The sequence below is a fragment of the Pseudopipra pipra genome, chromosome 2, assembly GCF_036250125.1.
Source record: "Pseudopipra pipra isolate bDixPip1 chromosome 2, bDixPip1.hap1, whole genome shotgun sequence".
Classification (NCBI taxonomy): Eukaryota; Metazoa; Chordata; class Aves; order Passeriformes; family Pipridae; genus Pseudopipra; species Pseudopipra pipra.
This window is the reverse complement of record NC_087550.1, coordinates 114,845,874-114,851,873: the sequence shown is the minus strand read 5'-3', so window position 1 is coordinate 114,851,873 and position 6,000 is coordinate 114,845,874.

Genomic DNA, 6,000 nt, shown 5'->3' with positions numbered 1-6,000 from the left:
ATTTAACACAGTATTTTAGAATAAGAGAGCTCGGCCTCTGGGAGGAGGATCAAGTTGCTGCTTGAGAAGCAATTTGATAATTTTATGTTATAAATACATTGTCCACATTTGCATTTATAAGATTAACAGGGCCAGAACATGGTTTTATCTGCTGCAGTTGGTTTACTGTAAGGATATAAGAAGAATGGGCTACTTAGGGGTCAAAGTATTTGCTTGGGGCACAGGGAAAGCCCACGCTCCACTCACCAACCAGACACCAGGCAGGTAATTTAGAGTGGACCTGCATGATACCAGGGAGCAAACTGGAACAACCAGAGGTATATTGCCATTTTAGCACAGCTCTGTATGTAGATTAACGGACCCTGCTGAGAGACCAGACTGATTAACTGGGCTAATTTTAAGATCCAGACCAGCATCTTTGCTGCACCAGCTTTTCTCCTTAGGGTTTTCTGGTACAGCACTGCATCATGGCAGACAAACCTGCCCTTAGCTTGTCCTGTGTTTCAGTTCCCCACATTTGTCACACAGACAGTTTTCTCTAACTGGCAGGAGTTTTGTGAGACTAATTAGTGAATGTGAAATGGCAAGAAAGACTAAAAGATAACACTGAGATGTTAGGAACAGTTTTCCTTCACGGAACTTTATCAGCTATCTTGTCACTAGAAATACTTAACATTTTTACTTTTGAAGGATACCAAAAATATGTAGTGGCTAATATTTAGTTATTTTCCTTTTTCATGCACGTTGTGAACTTGGAATAGCCCTCTCTGAACATTCAGGATCTCACCCATCAAAGCCTAGCTCTGGGGATGTGATTAGTAAAGTAATTAGTTTTTCATAATTCTGTGTACTCTGAAGCTGGGAGCTGGGAGTCTGACTTGCTCCTAGGCTCTGCTAGGTGCTATATTTTTATTAAACAACTTCTGTGCTTCCCAAATCCCAGATTTCCTTTTAATTAGCAAGTAATATATATATATCTAGATATATAGATACATAGATATCTGTCAGAAATGTAAAATGAGGGAGACTGATTTTTCATTGTGGTTGCCTCACATGTCCTGTTTTGGTCCTTTGAAGTACGAATTTTGTGAAATGTTTCACTCTGTTTTGGAAAGGCAAGAAGAAAACTGCAGACCTGGAGCTTCCTCTGACCTAGAGTGATGTTAGAGTAGTTCTAAAATGTTCTGCTGGTAGAGCTACCTGAGGCACACGAGCAACAAAGAGACGAAACATCTCACTCGTTCACTGGTGCTGCCAGGGTCTGCAGCTGTTCTGGATGCTCTTTTTCACCCTGCAGACAGAAGGCAGGCAGAATTTTAGGACCTTGACTGTTGGTGTGACCTTTCAGCTTTGTTGCAGGTGGGTGGAATGGTGGCTGGGACCTGACACAGGTAAATGTGTGTGACAGGGTGGGACACAGCAGGGCATACACTCAAATTTACCACCTGGAATCTGAGATCACCCTGAGTCCCATGTGACAGATGTAAGGAAAGGGAACAGGATGAAACCACAGCTGCTTTAATCAGTTTCATTTTTAAAGCTGTGAGCAGAACAGTGGCAAAAAAAAAAAAATATTATGGAGTAGGTTCAATGATCACTTAAATGATCACTTACATGATTACAATGCACAGAGATAAAATCTACCCAAACCTTTCCCACTAATTCTCTGCCTCTGAGCTCCAAAGTATGTTTTCTACACACGAAAGAAAGAGAAGGTTCCTAAGAGGCCACACATGCAACCTAACACAAAGTCTGAAACAAGTGCTTTGTAGGGCAGTATAATAGTGTGAGATTTGCTTTGTCTGGCAAAACTGTACTTTGGCCAGCAGAGCTCTATCCAGTGTTCCAGGACTCTTTTACTGCTGTGCCAGAGACAGGTAACAGGCGTGTCCTTCCACCTGCTGCCTGTGGCAAGTTTGCTCAGGAGGGCAAGGAGAGGCACAGTCCTAAAGCCAGGAGATGGTCCTGTCCTTACGTGCAGTCTGTTTTCTGTAGCCCCTTTCTAGGTGAGATTCAGCACGTGTGACACATCTCATCTCTTTTGAGTCAGTACTTCTGAGGCTTTGTGACAGCTGCCTGAGAAGGAGAGTGATGGGTGTGCAAAGACACGGAGCAAGGGCCAGGTGGGATGCCCAGAGGAGCCTCCTTGGAAGATGGTCAGCAGCCTGGCACCAAGCAAGCTTTCATAACTCTGAGCTGGCATGGGGGGCAAGGAGACTGGCTGTTGATCTGGAATAACCCCCTCAACTCCTGCGTTCCAGAGAACATAATTTTCTTAATGAAGGAGTCTTGCTCCATACACAAAGAGCTCAGAGATGATGACATCATTAGACCTCCACGTTGACTTCTCTTACTTTCAGTTGTTTTCCAAAATCAGGAGACACCTGATCCATCCAAAGACTAAAGAAGAAGTGGCATGTCCACCATGACCTCACAGTAGAAAAACTTCAGCTCGATTAGGTCATTCAGTCCTTCTTTGCCCAAATGCCTACATCTCTTAATTGCTTAAGAGGACCTGCTGCCAGGAGCTGAGCTTTTCATTAGATCAGAAAATTGCTTTTATAGCTTTGTTATTATAAGTGGTATTAATATACAGTCCTGGTCCTAAAAATGTCTTGGAAAAACCATGCCCCATGAATATAACTGTTGACAAGCTGCCTAAGCTTCAAAGCAAATGGGTCACAGTGTTCCATTTTTACCAATCATAATTTTGAATTATGTATTTAGACATAAAACAAAGCTGCAAAGCCATGTTTAAATTCTATCAGAACCACGGACCCAAGCTGGTACACCTTGGATACTTTACTTTGTTTTGAAGACATTTGTGCACCAGAAATACAACCTATCAAGAGGTCATGGTTTAACCCCAAAACCAGAACACAAGGAAAAAGAACATGAGAAAACAGACAAATAATTGGCGCCACGGTGTTTGTGTTCATTGTAGCACACCAATATCCCACCCATTAATTTTATAAATGTCATTTATAAGTGTCGTAATTTTGTCATATTATAACAATTTTGCTTTTCCTTGTAGGATCATACTTTTCCCTCTCTCCAGATCTGAATTCAAACTGAAAGAGAGAAGGTTTAGATTAGATATTAGGAAGAAATTCTTTGCTATGAGGGTGGTGAGGCCCCTGGAATGGGTTGTCCAGAGAAGCTGTGGCTGCCTCATCCCTGGAAGTGTCCAAGGCCAGGTTGGATGGGGCTTGGAGCAACCTGGGAGGGTGGAAAGTGTCCCTACCCAAGGCAGGGGGGTTGTAACTGGATGATTTTTAAGGTCCCTTCCAACTCAAACCATTCAGTGATTGCACGATTCCATATCTGATAATTAATCTATTCCTAAGTGATCACGATTTTGCAAAAGGAACAAAGGCAAATAATAGCCATTTTGTCTGGAATTGCTGACAATTGCATTTCTTTTACTACTTGTATCTGACACTGCAGTGGAAGAAGGAAAATTATTTTCGAGACTGTTATTTTTTATTATGACAATGACTCTTCAAGAATATATTTACCAAACTTCAGTAAAATGCGTGACCTTTTACAAACTAAAACACGACAGACAAGCTTTTTTTTTTTTTGCTTTTTTTCCCCCCCTCTTTTCTTTCCCCTTTATTTTCACCGATTCTATTCTCTCCACCAGAGAGCGCCAGGATCACCAGAGGTGGCGATGCTGGAATTGTGAGGCTGCAGCACTCTGAGCCGCTTTCCCCAAGGACGGCACTCTAGACACGATGGGGGATTCCAGCTTCATGAATTTTCTAGCCCGTGGGTTAATTTAGTCTCAGAGTTGTGTCCAAATGGTTCAGGCTTCCCATGTCCAAGCTAGAGCTGAAGAATCTCCTGACAAGGAACTACTGGAGAGATCAGTGCCTCTCCTAAATCTTGGGATCCAGCCCAGGAGACGGTGACTTCCCAGGAATGTGGGCTTCTCCCAAGCAGTAAAAAACCCTCAGATGTTTGAGGACACCAAGACCAACTGGCTTTGGGAATGTTGGGCATCAGAAAGAAGAAAGGACTCGGTCAGTAGTAAAAGAGACTTTAAAGTTTTCCACTTCAAGGAATTTTGTAGGAAACCAACAACAAGAGCATGAAAGAAAGGCTTTGGAAAAACTTGGAACACTCTCAGAGAGCAGTGAAAATGCTCCAACTCAACTAGACAGCTAAGAAAATCCAAGGGCATGTACCAGTTTTATGTCAATTTGTCAATTCCAGAGCACACCTCCATGGATGCTGGGCTATGGCTAAAACACCTGAGTGTGGAGCACGTGGCTCACTCATAACGTGGTTATACAAATCCAAGGATGATACCATGTGTTATGGTCCCAGCAAAGGGCAGAAAGCTTTAAACTCTTCAGTCCTGAGGTCACATTATGTTCAAGTGGGTTGACTTTGTTTTACCATAACAGGTGCTGACTACAACCAATGCTCCTGCATTTTCTTAGGCCGGGATGGACTGGCCTCCTCCTTGGCATTCCCAACAGGGAGCCAAGGAGTCAGGAGTCTGGAGGTGCATCTCACTCCCAGTCCCAGCTGTCAGCCAGGCAGAAACCACACTGTTTAGTGAAGGAACCACTGGAGAAGACGCCTTTGGGGCAAAGTGTGTTGTGACACACCTTTGGCCTAACAGGGAATTTTCTCCAAATTAACTTCCATGTAACTAAGCCATATTTAAGCACACTCATATGCATTTTTATATACACAAATGCATATATATAGAGCGAGGCCTTCACCTTCAGTGTGATGCTTCTGAATGTGGCTCTTCAGGTGGCTGGGATGGTGCAGTCCTTTGTTTCTGGCTCCTCCTAATGCCTGTACACAGCATTTGAGGTACAGAACAGATTGTAGGATCATGTCCATAAAATGGATGTTCTATGTGATTCTGCCCATCTTGAGCCTTGTATTTGGTAAAAAACTACCCAATTTCAAATCTCATTTTAATATCTGTGAATGTCCTCCAGACTTATTCAGAGTGCCAGTTTAGTGGGTTTACATTATATTTTTTTTCCCTCGTGCTTTCAAAAAATGCATTTACGTGCCTTTACTAACCTCAGTCAAATTTTTCCTGAAACAAGTGACCTGAATGCAAGCTAACCAAGCAGATTTTCCTTCTTGTGGCATTTGGCTGCTCAGCTGACTGATGGGTAAAGAAGAGGCAGTAGCAAACACCGCACAGCTGTAGTTGGCACACCTGGGGAAGCCCTCAGGATGTGCAGCCTTCAAAGCCTGCTCCAAGAGGAACAAAATTTTCCCTGGTGCAAGCCTGTAGAGAAAATATTATTAAACAGCTTTATGGGAAGTTTTTCATCCCTTAAACCACTTCATAGACTTTATAACATAGAGTAATGGATGATAAGAGCAATGGATGCAGTTTCTGTCAGCCAAAAAGGGTTAGAAGGTGTCGTACCCCAGGAACGCCTCATTCATTAGGGAAGAAAGGAAAAAGTGGCAACCAAAATAGCCATATTCATCACAAATGACACCTTAAAACAGAGTCTGCTTGTTTTTGTTCTTCTTGTTTTTGGCAGGGCCACAGCATGGGCTCTTCTGTGTCTCACATCCTTCTGCTGTCATTGTACTTTCTCTGACCTCTTCTGGGTTGCTGCCCTTTGTTCCTTCCAGAAATATTATCCATGGAGGTCTAATAGTAAAGATGATCCTGTTAGTGTTTGTATATTAAAAAAAATTGAGTGGAAACAGGAAATATCATCTGAACAGAAAAGTAAGTAAACATTACTGGATTTGTTTGCAGAGCAACTGTCTTAGAAATAGACAACTGGAATGAGAATAAAAATAGCCATGAAAACAGGTGCAGTGCTCATGACACTATCTTCTTATCATTTTGATTTGCTTCTTGAGTTTTATGTCAAGTACAGGCTGTATGGTCTCCAGAGTAGGTGTTTTCTGTGAAGGATTTAAGCAGAAGTTTGTCTGCTCTGAAGGAATAATGGAGACAGGCCTGTGTGTTGATCCTAACTGGATGCAGGAAGAGCTGGA